General features: G+C 43.9%; 1 protein-coding gene across 2 annotated transcripts in view; it reads right to left on the bottom strand.

Moving 5' to 3' along the window:
- The window catches only part of SHISA9 (shisa family member 9), a gene marked incomplete at both ends in the record, with an annotated part of 270,612 nt that overhangs the window by 233,780 nt on the left and 14,088 nt on the right, over positions 1–22,744 (bottom strand). The window lies entirely within an intron of this gene.

Below are 22,744 nucleotides of genomic sequence, written 5' to 3' on the forward strand. Positions count from 1 at the left end.
GCCTTGCCCTCAGATCCTTATCGCAGGGTCAGCTTCCACGAAAATCAAGCCAAGACCGCTCTCCAGACCCATGAACACTGAAAAAGCTCCTACAACTTCCAAACACCCAGGCTTGGAGGGTACAAGTGCTCTCTCTCTGCTTAAGAAAATAGTTAAGTTCCATGGCTGCTTTCTAGTCAAAGACCTCTGGCTCTAAGAAAAGTTCACGGCCATGTCATTTCATGGAGAACTGTCCCACCACCAAAGTCCTTCAGGCATACCCTCTGTGCCTGCTGCTCTCCCATTTTCCAGCCATTTTAGTCCAGTCCCTCTCTGGGGTTCAAGAAAAAGTGAGAATTTTTAGTGCAAAATAATAACATGGCTTTGGGCTTAACACCAGCCCAGAAAGGAAATAGTCATAATAATGGCAACACCAGGAGCTAACATTTATTGAGTGCTTGTCATATCCCAGAAACGAAGGTAAGACTTTACACAAATTATTTATTGTGGTTCTCCTAATGCAAAGAAAAGTGGCTGTTTGGAGGCCAAGAGCACCTAGAAATAAATTCAAAGTGGGCCAGTTCATTCAGCCAACAAAGATCTATTAGAAAACTATGTATTTATTGAGCATCTACTAAGTTCAAGACAATGTGCTAGGTAGAGATATTAAACAGAGACCAAGTCATATGAGTTCCCTCTTTTCTCAGGAGCCACATTCTAATGGAGCATTGAGTTCAATCAGGATGACTTTGTCCACCACCCCCCCACTCCGGGGGTGGGGGGTACATCTGTCTGAAGACATTTTTGTCCTAAGTGGGGAGTGGGCATGTTCCTCGTGGGTAGAGCCAAAGGATGTTGCAAAATACCCTAAAAGGCACCGGACAGCTTACACAATAAAGAATTATCCGGCCTACGATGTCAAAAGTGTCCAGTTTGGGAGACTGTGTAAGAGAGGAAGGAGGAGAGAGGATGACAAAACCAAATGACAAATTTCGAGATGTGAAGCCTGAACGCATGTCTTCCTCTTAGCTTTGGTTTTCAGAAAGTGACAAAGCGAGAGAGAGAGAGAGAGAGAGAGCGCACGCGAGTGAGCACGAGCACAAGCAGGGGGACTTGGAGAGGGAGAAGCAGGCTCCCTGCTGAGGAGAGAGCCTGATGCGGGACTTGATCCCAGGACCCCAGGACCCTGGGATCACGACGGAGCCGAAGGCAGACACTTAACCACTGAGCCACTCAGGCACCCCCTTCAGCTTTGGTTAACAACCTGTAAAATGCTATTTGCATTATATGAGCCCCTCATGGGCATCCACAAATGGAAGCAAGGTCCTTTTTTCTTCCCCCCCAAGATTTAGTTATTTGAGGGTGGGGGTGGGGTGGGTGGATACGGGCAAAAGGGGAGAGAAACTCTCAAGCAGACTCCACAGCAAGCATGAGCAGAGGCACGGTTCCACCCTACAGCGGCAAGATCAGGACCTGAGTCAAAAATCAAGGAGTCGGACGCCCAACCAGCTGCACCACCCAGGCGCCCCCGGCAGGACCCTTTCTTCAAGGAGGGTGCCCATCACAGCAAGGAAGTCAGAGACGAGCTCTCCCCCTCCAGCACGCGCCACAGCTCAGCCCAGGGCTGGGTTTGCGGAGACTGCTGTCGCCGTCAACCCCACCCATCCTCCTTTTGTAAGGAGAGACGCAGGGATGGGTCTTTTCAGTCATTTTACACATCTTATCATTTATTTATTCCACCTCATTTCACAAAGGGTTGGAGGCCCTTAAGTAGATAGAAACAAACAATCACACATCCTGACCAGGAACAATGCGAATCAGAAGCAGGGGCGGGGAGGGCTCTTCCTCTGGCTCCGGTCTGTTTGGAATCTCTTCTCTGAAGGGCCCCACCCCTACCCCCCCCCCCCCGCGCCCCCTCCTCAAAAATGCCAGGTGCGCGAACCCACACCTGCTCAACAGTGCTCCTGCTCCGTCTGAGACTTGGCTGGAGCTGACTCCTCCCACCGCGGGCAGTGAACACATGATCCCAGAATGACCAATCAGAGCGCCACCCCGCCTGGTCAAGGTGACTGGTGCAGGGAGGGTCATCTGACCTACCAGCGACCAATCAGAGACTTCCCCAAGGTTCTTTCCAACCAGGTGGGGGAAGAACAGCCCTCCCATTCTCTGGGGTCTGGAAGCTGAGGACAATGCTGGGTTAGGGCTGCCACCCCAGGGACAGAGCCTGTCTCAAAATGACGTCAAGAGAAGCGCACAGAATTTAGATATGGAGAGAGAGAGAGTTCTGAGAACACTTACTGTGACCTGGCCATGTCTGAACGCCAGGGACGTGACCCACTGAATCCCTTTTTGCTTGTATTCATTAGGTTTCTGTCACTGGAACCGAATAGAGGGCATAGGCCAAGGGGAAAGCAAGACGGAAACCAGAGAGCAGGAGATGAGGGTCAATACAAGTTTGAATTTGGTTGTGTGCTTGTGGGTAAGCAAAATGGAAAGGGTAGACTGATGACATCCATCATTTTCCTTTTTATTTTTTTTTAAGATTTTTATTTATTTATTTGACAGGCAGAGATCACAAGTAGGCAGAGAGGCCAGCAGAGGTAGGGGGAAGCAGGATCCCTGCTGAGCAGAGAGCCCGATGCAGGGCTTGATCCCAGGACCCTGAGATCATGACCTGAGCCAAAGGCAGAGACTTAACCCACTGAGCCACCCAGGCATCCCCATTTTCCTTTGTCGTCAATGAGAACATTGAAGCTCCTTAGAAGAAGCAAAGCTTTGTCCGAGCACTGGCTTCTCCAAATACAACGGGCTTCATGGAAGGAAATGCTGAGATAGGGAGATGATGTCTTCTCCGATGGATACCATTCAGCAATGGTTAAGAACAGGATTTGCAAAGCTGCTCTCTAGACTCTGCTGTGGATGCTGTGGGGTTCGTCCTTACACGGTTGGTCAAACTGATTCTGCGGGATCAGGAGAAAGGCAGTGTGTGCCAACGATGCACGTTTCTGAAGGTTTTTATGACAAGTCAACATTCCTAGAACTGGTTCCAGGGCAGTTCCGCCGCTCATTAGTCTCAGCCTGTTTTTGCCCTTTCCTGCTCAGAAATAAGCTCACCTCTGCCAACTTCTGAAGGTTCTGCTCTTGCCTTCCAAGAAGGGAAGTTCAAGAGAGTGAGAATCTCCTGTCCTTCTGAGAAAGATTGCACTGAGGGGCCTGCTGATGTTGGGGAGCTGACCTCAAGAGCTTCCCCTGTCCTTACCTCCTGTCTCTATGATTAATGCAAGCTGTTAGGATATCATGGTACCATCGGGCCGTCACTGCACTAGGGATCTCCAAAGCCTCCAACCAGTAACAGATTGTTCCAGAATTCCTATCCTTACAGATAAAAGAAAAAAGCTGCTATGTCCCTCAACTTGTCTGGGAGCAGTGATGATGTAATGAGGCACAGTCTAACCATGTACCATGGACAAAGACAGATTTGTAGCCAAGTATTATCACTGTGACGCAAGGAAGGCAAGGTGTGGTTGTTTCGTTCGTCTGTGTTTGTTTGGTTTGGTCAGTTTTGCTGCCCTTGGAAGTGGGCCAGCTGTTTTACATGCAATGTCGGTTCATCTTCATGGCAATCCATCCAAGTACTGAATAGTGACACCACCATTTCCTACACAGGGACAGGATACGTACTTTTCCAAAGGTCACACCATTAGTAAGAAGCAGAACCCATGAATTGGACTCACGTTTAAAGGACCCCCAAGCCTGTGCTTTGGTCTCTGCCTTGGACCCTGAAGGTGGGCACCACCTTGCAGGAACCAATAGTGGGCAGAAGAACCCCTGCCCCTGGGGTTCGTCCAACAAAAAATGCCTTCCTTCTTCTCATCGGGGCCTTGTGTGAGTCACGCCATTAAAATATAATATCTCATGTTAGCTCAGTGGGTTAAGCCTCTGCCTTTGGCTCAAGTCATGATCCCAGGGTCCTGGGATCGAGCCCCGCATCAGGCTCTCTGCTTGGCAGGGAGCCTGCTTCCTCCTCTCTCTCTGCCTTCCTCTCTCCCTACTTGTGATCTCTGTCTGTCAAATAAATAAAAAAATAAAATCTTTTAAAAAATAAAAATAAAATACAATATCTGGGAGGAGTCAACCTTTAGCTGGCCATCTACCCCTTATATCAGAGTCCAAATTAGCTAGCTGGATAACCAGGACTCTTAAGACAGTATCTCTTGCAATATGGCCTCGGGCCATCTCTGTCAGCATCACCCGGCAGAAGGGTGAAGACTTTTAAACAGCTGTATGTCCCACTCCCACCCCCAGACGTGCTCTCTCAGCATCTCTGCCCCCAAGAGAAGAGGCTCAGCCGATGGTCCTTCTAGGTACCAGCCATGCCAGAGAACCTGTTCTATGCTGGGCATATGCTAGAGGACTTGTCATTTCTATCATTTCTGTGGTGCTTTGTTGAGTATCACTATGAGGGCAGGAGGAGGCCGGAGTAGGGGGAGGCAGGTTGAAGCAAGTTGACGGAGAGGGCAAAACACGAGCCAGACAGATTTAGGGATTCAAGTCCCAACACCGACACTTAGACAAGTAATTACCTCCCTGGAGGTAGGCTATCCACATAGTCTTCAAATTCGTATGTTAAAGCCCCACCTGCCAAGGGGTCTGTATTTGGAGAGAGGGTGGGCGAGGAGGTAGTAAAGGGTAAATGGGACCGCAAGTGTGGGGCTGTAATCTGAGAGCACCGGTACCCTTTTAAGAAGCAGAAACACCAGCTATCTGTCCTCCACCACGTGAGGACCCAGCAAAGAGGCAGCTCTCTGCAAGCCGGAATAAGAGTGCTCCCTAGGAACCAAAGAGGCGAGCACCGTGATCTTGGACTTCCCAGCCTCCAGGACTGTGAGAAATAACTTTCTGTTGTTTAAGCCATGGAGTTTGTGGTATTTTGCTATGGGAGCCTGAGCTGCCTGAGCGGACACAGACTATTAAGTGAAATAAACAAGGATGCGAAGCTGTTTATAAATGTTAATAAATGCATGGAGTATGTTTGGGAGAATACACAATAAACCAGTTAACAGTGGTTGCCTCTGAAGAGGACAGGGCACTGGAGGATAGGGGACACCTAATGCTTACTTTACACCTATTTTTACTGCTTGGTTTTTTTTTTTCTCCATGTACATATTGACCTATTCAGATAGATAAATACATTAATTTTTAATGTGTGCTTTATGTAAACGGGCACAGGACACTGCCCAGAGACCTAGAGAAGCTGTCCTTCTGGGAAATCTCCAGCTACACAAACCACCTAAAAACCAATCCCTAAAACTCCAATGAAGCAAGGGCATTGGTGGGCTCTCCTGGCACAGGGGGCAAGGCTGTGGCTCACGAGAGGACTGGCTAATTGTATGAGGGTGCCTGCCCATATTTTCTGCTCCAGGTTATAAGAGTGATCTCAGAAGAGATGTTTTGGGGGTATTGGAACAAATAAATAAGCCCCATTACTTTCCAGCCAGTCCACACTGTGTCAAGGAGTGGGCAAGTTGGCAGAGCATCCGCTGTGGGCATCAGGCAGGGGTTTCACAGAACCATATATTGGTTGAGGCAGGGAGTCTGCCCATCTTGGGCAGGGGTCTGAGGCCAGAGGGAGCAGCTAAAATCATGTTCAGCCCGAACTGCGGGCAATGGCTGTTTCTCTGACTGAGCACCAGATGAAGGAACTGGCTCGTGTTTAGGGGCCAAGTTATATGAAAAATGCATCTCTTTAAATGCTAGAATCACACTCAGGAGAAGCTCGTGGGAAGTGAGTCTGAATCAAAAGCAGACTCATGTCTCCCATCTCCCTTCAGCATATGCTCATTGTGTGGCATGGTGACCAGAAATACCAAGATTATTTATGTTCTCTCTCTCTCTCTCCCTGGCTCCCCCTCTCCCATTCACTTCTCCCCATCCCTGACCTGAGATCACAGAATTGAGTCCACATAGCTCAGAAGCACTTATGCCTGACTCTGCTCCGTGGTAAGAAAGCGTGCCGTTGAGCTGGTCAGCTCCTCCTCCAACCATGGAAACTTAGAGAATTGTTATAATCAGATCCCAACTGCTCAAGCATCCTCAGTTTCCTAGCAACCCTCCAAACGCTTTGGTGCAGGGTTGGAAGGAGGATTCCAGGGCTGAGGTGGTGGCTGGTGCGTTCAAGATTGCTGGAGAGCTTCCCCAAACTCTTTTCAAACTCTTTTCATCCACCAGCCCAACAGCCCAACAAGACGCCTGTTAGACAAGTGATGTCAGGCAGGAGGCTTCTGCTCGAGAACTCCAAGAGGCTGAGTTTGAAATTCCTTAACCTGGACCTCAGGGCTTTCCATTCATCGGTGGGCTTCATCCCCCCTCACTCCCAATGCCAGCCCGTCTGCCCCAGCAAGCTCGGTCCTCGGCACCTGCCCCAGGCGGCTTCTGCAAACGGACACCTCCACACACCTGTATTTCCACGCATCTCCTTCCTCACCAACCACTTCTTCCTCCCTCAATACATCCCACATTTCCTACCTTGATTTCCGTCCCCCATGAATAATCCCTCGGTGCTCACTTACGCCAACTTCTGCTGGAGACCCTTGGTAAGTTTCGTTACTACGCCTAATCAGAGACACAAGGCAAACACATCCCAGAAGGGCTAAGCCAGAGGCAGAGAAAACAATGCAAGAAAAAGCTGGTCAGGCAGCATCCAGAGGTTAGGAAAAGTGAGTGGGAGGGAAGTCGTGAGCAGAGATAGCTGGGCAAATAAATATCTGGAGGCGAGATCAAGCAGAACATTAGGTTTATTTCAACCTTTGGAGATTTGATTGTTTCACTTTTGGAATACTCAGCACCCATCCCCTACTTACTCTGCCCAATCGTTCCCTCGCTCCCTCGCTATGGGCGGTCTTGGTGAGACTGTCATTCAAGGTACCTGTTCTCCCTTGTCAAGTGTCAAGCACATAACTCAACATGAGCCAACCACACTCTCCCCTTGGACTTTAAATTTCAGTGGAGTGAGCATAAAGAGAGAAAAAAAAAAAAAGGTGGCAGTGATTGACATCTGCAGGGGAGCTCTGCTAAGACCATGCCAGGAGCTCATGCCACCAGCCCTGGTTTGAGCTGCCCAGGTTCCCACCATCCCAAACTCTGCTCTTCAGATGTTCCCCCAGTTTTATGACCCATTCCATTTTCTTCAAAAGAGCTCCCTTGTTGCATGAGTCACACAGCACTGATTTCTGTTGCTTGTAACCAAAACGCCCTGATACAGACGACTAACCCCAAACCTTGAAGGAGGACAGGGATTAGCATGCACAGAAAGGAGGAAAAAAAATTAATAGCTTTGGCCTCCACTTCTTTTTTTAGGCCACTCTAAGGGGCGTGGCTGATGACTTCAGAATGGCCCTAAGGCCGACTGGGCTATCAATGAGGACAGCCTGAGAGCAGAATGGATGGCCTTGGGACATAATGAATTTACCACCGGAGACAGTGATGAAGGAAGACCAGGTTCACATTCACCCGGTAGTGTTCTTCAATGTTAGCTCCCCAGATATTATTTCCTCTCTAGATCCATGATTATTATACAAAAAGATGTTTAGTAGATACAGCGGTTTGAAAAACACCAAAATGAACAGAATTGTGAATGGCTTCATAGCATTTATTCTGAGTCTCCTAATGGGTTAATATGTTACTGAAAATCTCCAAGAGGCAAGAGAACATGTAGATATTCCCAAATTTATTTGGCCAAGAAACTCTCATTTTGCAGAACATCTCAAAGGGCTAGTGTTCCATGGAACACCCACTGGGAAGCACTATTACAAGGACAATCAACCACCGAGACACAATATAATAGATGTAAAGCATGAAACACAGTGCCTAGTCACAGTAGGTTCTCAACAATTGTAGCAACAGGCTATACTTAGTATCTCACTTTGCTCCCTCTCATTTCTGAATAGCACTTCCCTACATTGACTTATATAATCCGTTCTGTTCCCTCACCAGACTCTAGCCCTATTGGGTTTCCTTTATTTCCATGGGCATGATAAACTATCTTCCTGTCTCAGGGCCTTTGCACATTCGGGGTTTCCTGCCTAGAACACCACTTTCCCCCACATTTCACTTGGATGGTTCCTTCTCATTCATTCTTAGGCTTCATTTTAATCGTCACCTCCTCGGGGATGGTAGCCTTGTTAATCTGGATCCTGTCTCCTTCCTTGTTTCATATTATGCATATCACAAACAATAATTCTTACTTTTTTAATCTATTGAATATAAGAACAGTTTTCCACCACTCACGTATAGACTCTAGAAGTCAGAGATGTGGCTTTCTTTTTTTTTTTTTTTTGCTCCATTAACAAAGTGTTTAATTAGATAATGCAAGATAAAGGTCTATGGAATGAATGTGTAATCCAAAAGTCATCCTCTATATAAAGGATTTTGAACAATAGAATATGTCCCATTTTCAATGGCAGATTTACGAGAATGCATATGCATTCTTCACATTGCCCTTTGTTGCATCAGCCACGTTTAAAAAACAAAAACAAACACAGGATATACTATTGAGATTCAGTCCTGGACAGGCATGTCTATAGGACACTAAAAGGAATGTAGTTCCATTATGTAGTTTTGTGGGAGTATGACTTAATACATATAAATAGCTTAGGGAACCTAAAAGAACAAAAGGTTATCATATGCCTCAAACTGTCCATTCATGTATTCATTCATTCATTCATTCATTCAACAAAAGTATGCTAATCACGTACTATACATTCAAACACAAAAGGTTAGGCACTATACACTTGAGGCCCTCCCAATCCATCAATTTGGCTTATATTCCCTCGTTTTATATTGCATTTATCTTCCTTCATTTATAAAATCATAAGTCCTTTTTTTTAAAGGGAGAGAGAAAGCATGCATATGTAAACAGTGGGGGGAGAAGGGAGAGAGAGAATCTTAAGCAGGTTCCATGCCCAGCACAGAGCCTGACATGGGGCTGAACATGGGGCTCAATCCCACAACCCTGAGATCATGACCTGAGCTGAAATCAAGAGTTGGACGCTTAACCAACTGAGCCACCCAGAAGCCCCCTAAGTCCTTTGAGGGGCTTGCATCCTATGTGTGGCAGAAATAGGAATAGAGAGCACACAAGTAGCAGGCAGAGCAGATCAATCTCACCACTCAGACCCCCTGAGCTGGAATACAGCTGCGAAATCCCTCTCAACACTCCACTGCAGGCAGCCACTAGTGGTCATGAGTGATAGCACCCAGAAGGAGCCCTAGGTGCCTACTCTGGGTGGACGAAAGAGCCCAAGCTTTGCAGTCAGACCCCGGTGTGTTTGAATCCATGTAGCAGAAGATCAGTCTGGGCCAGTTTACTCTGTCAGATATGGATAATCCTACCCACCTTCTCTTTGTTAAGAGAATTAAATGAGATAATACATTGGAAACACCTGCCTCACAGCGCGTATCCAACAAATGCTCTCCGTGCTCTTCCTTTTACCCCCAAGGAAGCCTCCTAGAGGGTTTCATGTACAGTCATTGCTTAACAAAATGGACTGGCATGAACAGAAACCTCGCTGAAGCAAGCAAAATGGGGCACAAAGCAGGAACACCAAGAAAATGTGAAAAAGAACAACTTCTCCCCTCTACCCACAACACAATCTATCCCATTTTTTTCCCCCATATTTTTACTAAAAAGCATCCTGGGAAGCAGGAGATGCTCAGAGAGTTTGTGATTGAAAATCCTAAGACTGAATCTTTTGTTCTTAAGTGCTTTTCTTAGCTTGACCTGATTTTGCTCCAAGAGGTGAGGATTATAAGATCTGGTGGCATATTTGGGGCATTTGGGGACTCAAGAGTCAAAGGGTCGGTAAATACTTGATCTTAACCACGGATAAGCCAGGGCTTAGAGCTTGCCATTGGATGATTGCCCAATTACAGGATATGAAATTAATCTGTGGGTCTGTTGTGATTTTTTTTTTCCCCTTGTACCCATCACCTCCTCCCTCTGGATTGTTAAGGCTTCCCTTCAAATATAATAATTAAATGTGGAACATAGCTGCTAGAGATAGAATGCTCTGCTTGGCAATATATTTAAATCAATATTGTGATCCAAAGCAGGAGATTATTAAGGTGACTTCCCCCCACCAGAGTTAAGGGTTTTTTTTTTTTATTATTTTCCATATCAACACACCATAGTCATTGCATAAATATTAAACATACCCAATTCCTTCCTTAATTTGCTTTCATGCTGATGAAATTGAGAGTCAGCATGGATAGGACATTAACGAAGCAATCTAAGAGCCAAAGAAGCTGAAAGAAATGGAGGGAAACGCTATTGAAAAAAATCAATTGTGATTAAATTGGTGGACTGGTCTCTGAAAGCATTGTCTTTGTGTGACATTTCATAATTTCCAGGTAATGCCGGAATATCTGTTCATGATCTTTTAAACGTATGCAACTTCTCTTAGCACATAATTTGGCAACTGCTAAACTCTGAAAACAGCACTGAAGGTTGAGTCCACAAGAAATCAAACCCCGACGGATTGACAAAGAAAAAGTAGCAGTGGCAATTACTTGAAAATGTGCCCAGGATTGTACTGTGACAGCATTCACTTGGCTAATTTTTATAGAGCACTTACCATGTGCCAGGCACTGTGCTAGGCAGTGGGGATACAAGTAGGGGGCAAGACAGACAAGGTCCCCAGGATCACAAAGCTGACATGTTGGTGGAGAAGACACAAAGAAAACACATGAACGAGATGACTTTAGGGAGTAAGCTATGATTCAAATAAAATGGGGACCTAATAGCGAGGAATGGTGGTAGGACTCTTTATATAGGGTAGACTGCTTTCTATAGGGACCATTTCCCCCCAAAAGATAACAGTTTAGCCAAGACCTGAATGATAGGAAGGAGCATGCATTTGCAAAGGTCTGGGGATAAGTGTCACCAGCAGACGGAAGAGCAAAAGCCAAGTTCCTAAGGTGGCATCGATCCTGGCATGTTCAAAGAAGAGAAAAGAACTTCTGTGGTCAAGGTCAAGGGAGATAAAGAGCAGAAGGACAAGAGCTAAGGCAGGTTATGTAGGATCTTGTAGGCCGGTGAGGAGCTTGATTTTTTTTTTTTAATTGCAGTGAAAATGAGCGGTGGAAAGCCCAATCGGGTAGCAGCAAGCAGGTAACGTGATTCATGATGTAATGAAGTTAAGGTGAAGACCTCGATGGCACTATACCCCCAAACTGCCCAATGCTCAAATGCAAGGTAAGGAAGCAAGAGTACTAGACTTGGAGTTTGGAGATTGGGGTTCTAGTCACTTAGCTTAGATCAGTCATAACTAGTTAAGTGGCAGGGCTTCGTTAGTTTATCTGCCAAACATTTACCAATTGCCTACTGTATGTTTAGGTGTAAATGCTGGGACCTAATCCCAGACCTCAAAGAGTTCACAGTCTAGTAAAATGAAATCAAGACAGAATTAGCTCATTTATGCATATATTTGGGTACTCCTGGCTAATAGGCTATAGTCCCAGGTGATTTTTTTAAGATCTAAATGAGATATATGCTTTGAAAACTAATTTAGGAAAGGCAGGTTTTGCTTACAGAAATCAGTGCTCTTTCCATCGCAAGTGACAGAAATCCAACTCCAGCTGATTCAGTTTGAAAGAAATTGATTCTCTTATGTCACTAAAAATCTCACTTCAAGTGTGGCTGGATCCAGGAACTCAACCAGTACCATCAGAACTAAACTCACTCTCTCCATTCTGACTTTCTGCATAATATCTTTATTGAATGGGAGGTTTTCCACCTTGTGGTGACAAGATGGCTTCCAGAAACTCTAGGAGTACATTCTCTCTTTCTTGCAACCCCATCAGTAAGTTATTTTCCCCCAAGCATAGCAACAAAATTGTGGACCTAGTTTTTACTGGGTCACCTGCCTGGTCTTGAACCCATCACTGTGGTCAAAACAACTGTGAAGGAAAAAAACAAAGTTGGATTAAACACTATACTATTCCAAAATTTAGACTACACTGTGGAAATAGAACACATTTGTTGGCTTATGACTGAGTCAAAAGCTCACGCTTGGAAGAGGATGAGATTGGCCGCACCAACACCTAGATGAGAAACGGTTCCCCCAAAAGAAACATCAAGGTATTGTTGCCCAAAATTGAGGCAATTTTAGCCAAGTAAAATTTGTAGATGATGTTTCAGTTCTGTAGTTAAATTGAGTTGACCAGCTTACTAATCTCTGAATTTCTTTCTAGTGCCAAAATTCTATAAATTCATTCACTCATTTAGCAATACACAGAGTGCATAGTATATGGCAGACACTACCCCAGGCAATGAAGATAGAACAATGAACAAAGTAGCTGAAATTTAAGTATGTAAATCATACACAGTTCATGCATGTTGAAATAAAATGAAATATTCTAGTTTACATAGAACTAATATTATGTGACTTAAGATCATGTGTGTTTCTATAAAGGAGTTATTAAAGGTAGAAACAAGATTTTCAGTATTGTATTATATGAACATTTTTATGACCATGTGTTTGTCATGTTCCTGTACATAAAATAACAATAAATACATGTTTTTTTTTCTTAAAGATTTTATTTATTTATTTGACAGAGACCACAAGTAGGCCGAGAGGCAGGCAGAGAGAGGAAGGGGAACAGGCTCCCTGCCGAGCAGAGAGCCCGATGCGGGGCTCGATCCCAGGACCCTGGGATCATGACCTGAGCTGAAGGCAGAGGCTTTAACCCACTGAGCCACCCAGGTGCCCCAATAAATACATGTTTTAAGAAACATGCCGGAGGGGCACCTGGGTGGCTCAGTGGGTTAAAGCCTCTGCCTTCGGCTCAGGTCATGATCCCAGGGTCCTGGGATCGAGCCCCGCATCGGGCTCTCTGCTCAGCAGGGAGCCTGCTTCCCTTCCTCTCTCTCTGCCTGCCTCTCTGCCTGCTTGTGATCTCTGTCTGTCAAATAAATAAATAAAATCTTTAAAAAAAAAAAAAAAAAAAAAAAGAAACATGCCGGAGTCAGAACCTCTAAGCTGATGAGGGAACAAAAAGGTTCACAAGGAACAGATTTCAAAAGCAAGTTTATGCAATGTTTTTGTTGGGTGTCATCAAGGAATTGTTTGATGATGATCTTTTTGACTTTTAATCTATGCACTAACATTTTCAAGTAATGCTTCTGAAGAATGAGGCATTTCCTCCATTCCTTATTACTACTCGATAAAGGAGGTCAGATACCACATGCTGCCTTGCACAACTTCAAATTCATGGGCTCTAAGCAAGTCAATATTTTCTTTAAAATCTCAAGACTGGAGCGCCTGGGTGGTTCAGTGGGTTAAAGCCTCTACCTTCAGCTCAGGTCATGATCCCAGGGTCCTGGGATCTGCCCAGTATCGGGCTCTCTGTTCAACAGGGAGCCTGCTTCCCCACTCCCCCTCTGCCTGCCTCTCTGCCTACTTGTGATCTCTGTCTGCCAAATAAATAAATAAAATCTTTAAAAATAAAATAAAATAAAATAAAATGTCAAGGCTATCTAGGGTGGCTGTGTGGCTCAGTCGATTGGGCATCTGACTCTTGATTTTGTCTCAAAAGTCATGATCTCAAGGTCATGCAATCGAGCCCCATGTCAGGTTCTGTACTCAGCATGGAGCCTTCTTGAGATATTCTCTCTCCCTCTGCCCCTCCCCACATCTACTCGTGCTAAATAAATAAATAAAATCTTTTTTTTGTTTAATGTCAAGAGTATCTGAATATTTCAAAGGCTTTCATTTGGATTACAGCTAAGGCATCAAATTAAACAAGTGCTGTACCAATAGCTATAAAGTCTATCTCTTCCCGTCATAACTTTAAGTCCATTTCAGAGACCTGCCAAGTAAACATGTATTTGGGATCAGTTGTTGTGTCCTAAATATTCAATAAAATTTTTTAAAACAACGTTTATCTGATAAGTTTCACTGTTGTATAACTTCGAAAAAAAGCTCACACATTTTCCTGGTCCTCAGTTTCAGTACTTGTAAAATCCAAAGATTGGACCTTGTATAATCTCTGTAAAGTCACATATGTATAAACCTACATACCTACACACACACAAAAAAACATAAACACACATATAGAGCCAATCTCCATATCCCTAGCACAAACCCCCAGCATTTATTCAATAAATACCCAGTCAATGAGCAAACCATTTAAGGAATAATCAATGATTCCCCAAACTGCAAATCCTTGTTTGCACTTTCATCTGACTGGAGGGAAAAAGAGAGGAAAATAAGGATGGGGAAAGGAGTTTTTCATAAAACTAACACTTCATTTGATTTAGGAACTGTATTTTATTTTGAGTATTTCTTCCCTACATGTCTGGTGTTAAAATGCCCATACCACTTATGAAATGATGGTGATAGTATTTTGTAGTTATTTTCACCATAATTTCCTTTCTAGGCAAAATTGAAAGCTAGTACACTATGTTGATCCCCCCATTCTTCAATTTCTTTACAATTTTTAATCATCCTTGAAACCAAAATGGGGTGAACCAAAGGCAAGATAATTCCTGGAGTGCCCTCAAGCTCCAAAATTCTAGGAGATAAACTTTTCTTGCCATGTGGTTTGAACCACGAAAACGCATAAGGGGAGTAATTCAGCACCATGGACAGGTCTCCAAATGCTCGCCCCTCCTGGGGGACAGGGGGCTGGATTTAAATGAGTAGAATACAATGCAGGCTCGGCTTTGAACATGGCAGTCTTCATGTGAGCACACAACTCCAAGCCTAATACCTAAATTAATGAGTTTAAGTCTCCATTTAATGAAATATTCAGATTATGATTACACTTAGTTTCATTAACTGCATTCTCAGAATAATGTGATGGGGTTTCCTTTTCAACTTGTAATTAACTTTATTGAGAATTCTTATTGGGGTTTTTCAAGCAGCTTCCTAAAACCTTATTATAAATTATTTTAATATATGTATTATGGTATTAAACTATATTGCTTCATTTCATATCAGCTGTTTTTTTTTTTTTTAAGATTTTATTTATCTATTTGACAGAGATCACAAGTAGGCAGAGAGGCAGGCGGGGGGGGGGGGGGGGCGGGGGGAGAAGCAGGCTCCCTGCCGAGCAGAGAGCCCGATGCGGGACTCGATCCCAGGGCCCTGAGATCATGACCCGAGCCGAAGGCAGAGGCTTAATCCACTAAGCCACCCAGGCGTCCCTGTTTTTTTTTTTTTTTTTTTTAGGAAGAAAAAAATTCACTAATCCTGAAGAACAACAAGCTGACTGAACTGAAAAGAAGACCCTGAAAAGAATCTATACTCAACTCCTGACAGGTAATCCTGAAGTTTTGGTCTTCCCATGTCAGATAGGGCATTTTTTTATTTTTCTACTAAAAGCAGTGTGACCCTAACCGAACAAAATCCCCTCCTCCCTTTATACAGTTTGTATAAAACTAACCAGACCTGCAAGAAAGACCTATATTCTTTTTTTAAAGATTCATTTATTTATGTTGGAGAGAGAGAGAGAAAGAGCAGGGGAAGAGGGAGAGAGGGAGACTCTTCAAGCAGACTCCCCACACTGAGCATGGAGCCTGTCATGGGGCTCGATCCCAGGACCCTGAGATCACAACCTGAACCAAAAGCGAGAGTCAGCAATTCAACCAACTGAGCTGCCCAGGCACCCAGAAAGACCTATATTCTAATCCTGATAGATCTCCCCTCAACCAAAGGGGAGGAAAATCAGCACATGGAATTTTTCTGCTTTCTTTCACTATGATTCTTGGAAAGTTGTTAGGGTGTATTTCTCGTCCAGAATGAAATATCAATGTCTCAAAAGAAATGTTCTAATCTCTTCCCTCTCCTTTGGCCCTGGGTGTTTCGAGGAGGTCTCCTGCATGCTGCCATAACATCCTGACCTTACTCTCATCATGCTTCTTTGCAATTACCTACTTATTCCACTGTACCCCGAACTCCAGAAGAATAGTTCCCATCCTTGTAACTCCAATGCCTAGTACACTGCCTGGCTCATGGCAGGATTTTAGTAAGTATCAGTTAAATGTTGACTGACTTGATGGAAATTTTAATGACAACGAATCAGACAAATTGGCTAAAATCTGAGTCCTCCAAAACAGAAATAGTGACTTTATCTCAACTGGTCCATTTTCAAAGATTAGTATAGTCTAATACGGTGATTCTTAGCAGAAATCAATAAATGAGGACAAGAAAGAGAAGAGATTTAACTGGAGCATCACCCGTGTAGGTCTTTGGAGAGGGCACAGGAAAGGTCGGAATACAGTACAAAGCCTAAAGCCACAGAGAGGTGGTGGGTTCATGTTTGCACCCATCTATAGGATCTGAACTCCTTACTGAATATGTCGTGGCCTTAGGCAGGTTTCTTAAACTCTCTGAGCCACAGTCTTCTCATCTATAACATGTGGGTGCAATACCTATTTCTGTTTTATTTTTTACTCCTTTTATATCCACACTAAGTGTCAAAAACATAGTAGGCATGTTGCATCATTTAATCCTGATGTATAAATAGAAATGCTCCCCCAAAGAAACTGTGTCCAAGAATAGAAGCCTATTCCTTGGTATGGAAGGAACAGAACTTGGCATCTTTTAAGCTAAACAGGACACTGTGATGGGCACCTAGGCTTTCTTTACAAATAGTCCTACAGCTGCTTTGAAGCACTCTAGAAAAACAATGCGAATCTAATTAGGCAATGCCCTGTGGCCAGCATTAGTAGCAATTTTTGAAAATAGTCCAGGAGGCAGCTTACAGAAAGTGGTAGGTTTGGTTTTTTGTTGTTGTTGTTGTTGTTGTTGTTTCTTTTAAGAGCTCTGTTTTTCTGTTGCTTGCACACACATATACACTTACCCTCACACACACACACACACACACACACCCTCATGCATACACGATCTCATTTTCTGGGTGGAAACACAAGACATGTTTGAGACCATACAGATTCCTACGGGTCTGGTCTGCCACTGTAAATAAAATATTAAAATCAATATTCCCAACAGTACAAAAGCTCGTGTGGTTCAACAGGAATAACAGAAAAACATAAGACAGGAACAAATGTCTAAGAATGGGACAGCTGCTCCATCGGAACCATTTCCTTGGGAAGAAATTGACAGATTCCTCAGTTCTTATTTGCATCAAAAACATTAGCAGTAACAAACACACACATGCACACACACACACGCAGATTGTGTTATCAACTGACACACAGAGTGAAAACATTTTTACTTTGAAATATCAACTTCACGATGAATTCGTGCTGGTGTGTATCGCTGTCCCTTCTTCATAGACCACATTAGCACTAATGTTCACTCATTCCACAAATAATGATGGTAACAACCAACATTTACATGTTACCAGCCATTATGCTAAGTTCATTATATGTGTTAATGCATTTCATCCTCCTAACGATCTCATATTTTGCTCCTTTTACAGTCTGGGACACAGAGCTTCAAAAAATTAATTTAATTTTTCCAAGATTACATAGCTAATAGGTGACAGAGCAGATAGCCGGTTCAGTTACCCCTGAGACCGGCCATGCCCATCTCCCCATTCCCTCATTGCACTATCACAAAGTCATACTGGACTTCCTTAGCAGGCACCATCCCCATGTCAGAGATTCATCTGCGACACAGAATATATCAAGAAAAACCCAGAACTCTTGGTCTAAAGCCACACAAAATTGACTCAAGCCAGTGTACTTGTTTTTAGCTACAAATGTGTTTAGCTAATCCACTTACAGATCCAACTCCTAACTCTTATTAACTCTATTTTCTGACCCATGTGCCGAAGCCATAATCGCCACAGATCTTCCGACGGCGCTCTCTGAGCCTGCCTGACTGTGGAAAAGAATGTTCACATTTCAGAAACAAGAGTGTTGGTAGCCGAGGCTGGGTTGAAAAGAGTTAAAGCCTTGCAGGAGTTGGAATGCACCGGGTTCCCTCAAAATTCAAAGTCCCAAGGGTCCTGCTAACAGGTTCTACTGGGCTTCTTAAGGGGCTTAGGCTTGGGGTTCCTCGTTCCATGCATGTATTTGTTCTTTTAACAAACATCTACTGAGCCCTGTATCATCTCACTGGAGATACAGGGGTGAATTAAAACAGACATGCTCGGGGCACCTGGGTGGCTCAGTGGGTTAAGCCTCTGCCTTTGACTCAGATCAGGATCCCAGGGTCCTGGGTTCGAGCCCCGCGTCAGGCTCTCTGCTTGGCGGGGAGCCTGCTTCCCTCCTCTCTCTCTCTCTCTCTGCCTGCCTCTCTGCCTACTTGTGACCTCTGTCAAATAAATAAATAAAATCTTAAAAAAAAAAAATGCTCCCCTCAACGAAGCTTCAAAACAGCAATCTCCACCCCATTTCTCAGGCCTGGCCTTCTTGGAGAACCCACCCCACCATAGTCACGAGAGGGGCCAAGATAATCTCCACTGCATCCCAGTGATTGAACCAGAGTCAGATATTTGATCCAGGGGAAGCCAAGTCACTGGCTGATGAGAAACTATTCATTTTCTCTCTCTAAATAATATGAATTAAAGACACAGTGATGACGTGCATTAAAAACAAAAGACCGTGATGCTTTATTACTCACTCCACCAATTGAAATCCCAAAGGCGGCCCTGATTCCTACCCTTCCTGAGCCTGGATATTCACCAGAAGATATCCCCATGGATATCCAACAAATTTCAGGCTATGTAGTCAGAGGGACCTGCGTCTAAATCCTACTTCCCCCATCTTTTAACTAGGACACTGCGGACAAGTTCTTTCATTTTAAATTTTATTGTGGATATTTTCAAATATACAAAGGACAGAATGAACCCCTCTGTACCAGGTCACCCAACTACAATAATATTTTCTCTCTGCTGTTTCATCTGCCAACCCCCACAATGTTATATATTCCTGGTGATTTTTAAAGTAAATCTCAGCCATCACGTTAGGTGAGTTCCTCCCTTTCCATAAATCTCCGTTTTCTCTGTCATAAAACAGGAATTGCAATACCCCTTCCATGGGCTTTGTCATGCACTGGACGAAAACATATGGCGCTGCTGCTGTGAGCCAGCCCGGTTCCCATAGCATGTGGGGCCGCTATAACAGTACAAAGTGTTTGTTCTCATGGGGTTTATGCTATAGGCATAAATAATGAAGAAGACAATTCCAGAGGGAACAAAAGTTAGGAAGAAAATAATGGGGAGATGAGGAACAGTAGGTGACTTCGGGGCCAGAGGGAGACAAGGAAGTTCTCTCCAAAGAGGCTTTGGGGGTAAGACATAAAAGCGTGGAGGCCCTGGGAGCCGGGACACTCGGGGTCTGACTGGCCCTATTTAAGTCCCAGCTCCATCACTGAGTAGCTGGACGCACCATGCATAAGCCATTTAACCTCTCTGATTCTCAGTTTCCTCACCTTTATGAGGTCAAAACAACGTACCAACCTAATAAGGTTTTCAAGATTCCATGCGTTTGGGGTTTAGAATGCTGTCTATATATGTTGCTGTTAATATTTCGCTATCTTACACATAGTTGAATCTTACACACCTGCCCTGAATAGGAAAGTCCCCTGATTTTGAAAAGATGTTTGGGAATATCCAGGCCAGTGAATCCAGAAGTCAACTATGTGACTTCCGGGTACCTTGGTAAATACAGACAAATGAATGGAAATCCAGTTGGCCCTAGACATGAGCTGTGCGGCATCTTCAGACGCTAAACCGTGAATCTGCCTTGCACCTAGTTCTTTGCAAACCCACTTGGGAATGGTCCTGGGGGAGTAGGGGGTGGGGTGAGGCTGGAAGGGGAACCTGGTCTTTCTGGTGGATTCTATATCCTGAAACATCAAGTTAGCATTTCTCCTCAGTTCAGGGTGAGAGCCCTCCTGCTCGTTATGCTGCTAAATAAATAGGGGGAGCATCCATCCAATTCCAAGGAAGGGCTGCATGTTTGGGTGGAATGGGAGAGTCTTCTGTCCCACGAGTCTATGTGAGAGCGCAGTCAGTACATCGAACAGGTTCTATTCCAACAGTGACCAGGTGAATAGTTTTATGTGGCTGTTTTTATAGACACTGGGAGACACTTTTTATACCACGGCAATAAAGGCTTTGTAATTGCCGCTGACTTATTTTTAGGGTTGTTTTCAGTCTTTACCACATCGTTAAACAATACTGCCAACCAAAATTCTACTATCGAGTCGGCTGGACTAAATACAATGCAGTATCCTGGAGTGGATCCTGGAACCGAAAAGGGACGTACGTGAAGAAACACCGCGAAATTCAAACATTATCCACACAGCACAGCTAAAAATAACATACTAATGTTGATTTCTTTGTTTTGACAGGTGTACACAGCAATGTAAGATGTTCGCATTAGGGGAAGGTGGGTGAGGAGTATACAGAACTCTGGGTGTTATCTTTGCAAGCTCTCTGTAAATATGAAATTATTCCAAAACTGAAACAGCCTTTAAAAAAAAAAAAAAAGTGTGCTGTTTACACAAATGAGTTGAGAGACGTTGATCCGGGCTCTCTCCTTGTAGCCACGGCCCTCACTCCCATCGCCCATTCTTAAGACGAAAGGGAGCCTATATTTACCCCGCACTCCCGGAAAGGATGGGGAGTGTCACTGGCAGGCTGCGAGGCTGGGGTGGGGGAGACAGCAGCACGTTCATAGCTCTTGAGGACAAAATGTGCCTTCAAAAGCAAACTATAATTATACAGAAGCTGAAGAGCGTTTGCGAAAAAATCACTATCTCATCTGAATCTACATCCTGTTCATCAAAGAGGTCGAGGCCCTTTTGATTATCAGACTAAATATTTTTAGGCAATATCACTGAATGCCTGGAAAGAACATGAACGGCATCAGCTGAAGAAAAATCCGTCTTCAGATAAAAAGGCAAGTCTTGCCTATCACAGGAAAAATCAACCCTAGGAAATTTATAAAGGAAAATTGGCAAAATTGCCCCACATGAAAGCTTTCTGCCCCCTTCCACGTGCCTCTACCTTACTCCTTCCCTACTCCCTTTCTTCTAATTATCCACTGACTTTTCATTCTCTTAGCATTGAACCAAAGCATAATGGGAAGACCAGAAAGGGGTCTAGCGTTAGTATTAGGATGAAGAAAGAGAAATGGATGGAGAAGAAGATTCTCTTAAAGCTGTCGAGTGGGTCACTGAATAGAGACAAAAGTGACATTCAAGTTTGGGCTATCGAATTCCCGGTCAAATATGGTCACTTGAATGTTTAATGAAGAACACCCCAACAATGGCACAATGGGCTCCTTTTTTGGTATATCACAAATTTTTTGTCATTGTAAATCGTCATCGTTCCCACAATGTCCAGAAAAGGTTTTTATATTCAATAGACGCATTCTACTTCTGGCACCAAGAACTCTCATTTGGACTGGATTAATTCTCTTTCAGTTCTCTGTGGGTCAAAATGGGCTGTGGCAGCTGCATGGCTTCTTGAACCCCTGGTAACTGATAAATACGTCATCGAGGCCTATCCTGTCAGTGAACTCCCCAAATCATTCCTTCTCCTGAACATGTACATTTTCTCTGTGTCTATAATACATAAATAGCTCCTGTGAATCAATAAAAAGACAAAATCATTCCAAGGAAGCCTATCATTACTACCAAGTACTGAATTATTCACAAAAGGTGAACTGATTGATGTAAATCCGTGGAAGGGCTATATGCTTCTTATTTTCCAGATGTGCCCAAGAATTCTAGGAAATAAGGACTGGATCAACCCAGCAGCAATATATGAAATTAACATCTTGCTAATGCAAGAATGCAATGTTGGCATACACCTGGGAACTCTCTTCTGTCGTCTCCCAGGAATGCTCTGGTATAGTTCTACCCCGTAGAATATTACAAGACACATTTCTTCTAATGAGTATAAATATCAGTGATGACTGAGAGACACAGACTAAAAGCAAGAATCGTAAATAAATCCAGTTAGTCTGTCACGAGAGACTTCTGAATTACTCAGTGCCTGGACACCCATTTCTGAGCAGGAATTTGTTTTCAGTACAACTTCAAACAAAAGTCCCTTATTGAAACAAGATTCATTAATGTCCCTTGCCCTTTTGCCTGATGCCATGATGAAACATGAGTGACTTCGGTGAGTCTATTATTGCAATTGAGTGCTGGTTCAAAAATCATCGTAAAGATTGAAACGTCACATGAGAAATGTGTTGACAGTCACCTGGAGCAGCCAGGAACTCAACACCATTTCAACTTTGTCTGGAACCAACATACATCTAGCTTCAACTGATTTCCCAGGGACACCTTTAAGAGAATGTCCTCATTTCCATCAAAGCCAGACTTGGGCTCCGCAACTGCCGTGTCACAGTTGGTGCAATTAACTGTAACTTTCAGGGCTGTGAGATTCAGTCATAAAACTTCCAACCGCTGATGCATTTTGCTCCAAAATGTGGCTATTTCTCCTGCCATTCTACGACCCGGTTCATAAATACATAATGTCGAATTATTTAATACAATGACACCTCAGACATTCTATTCAGTGGCCCATTGGCAAACTGTGTAAACATTGAGTTTTCAAATATACTGCAACATTTCCCTGAGGCTTTAAAAAATTAGCACCAGGCAGAATCAGAGACTTCGCATCACCTTTATCGAATACCACAGATTCATTCCTCTACCCGTCGAGCATAAAAATTCATAGCCAAACAGTCCAAAACGATGATTCAGCAAATAAAACCCCAATGCAACTCTGGTAGCGGAGTTTCAGCCAAAGCAACCGAGACTCTAACACGCGC

Source organism: Martes martes (assembly GCF_963455335.1).
Source record: "Martes martes genome assembly, chromosome: 18".
NCBI lineage: Eukaryota > Metazoa > Chordata > Mammalia > Carnivora > Mustelidae > Martes > Martes martes.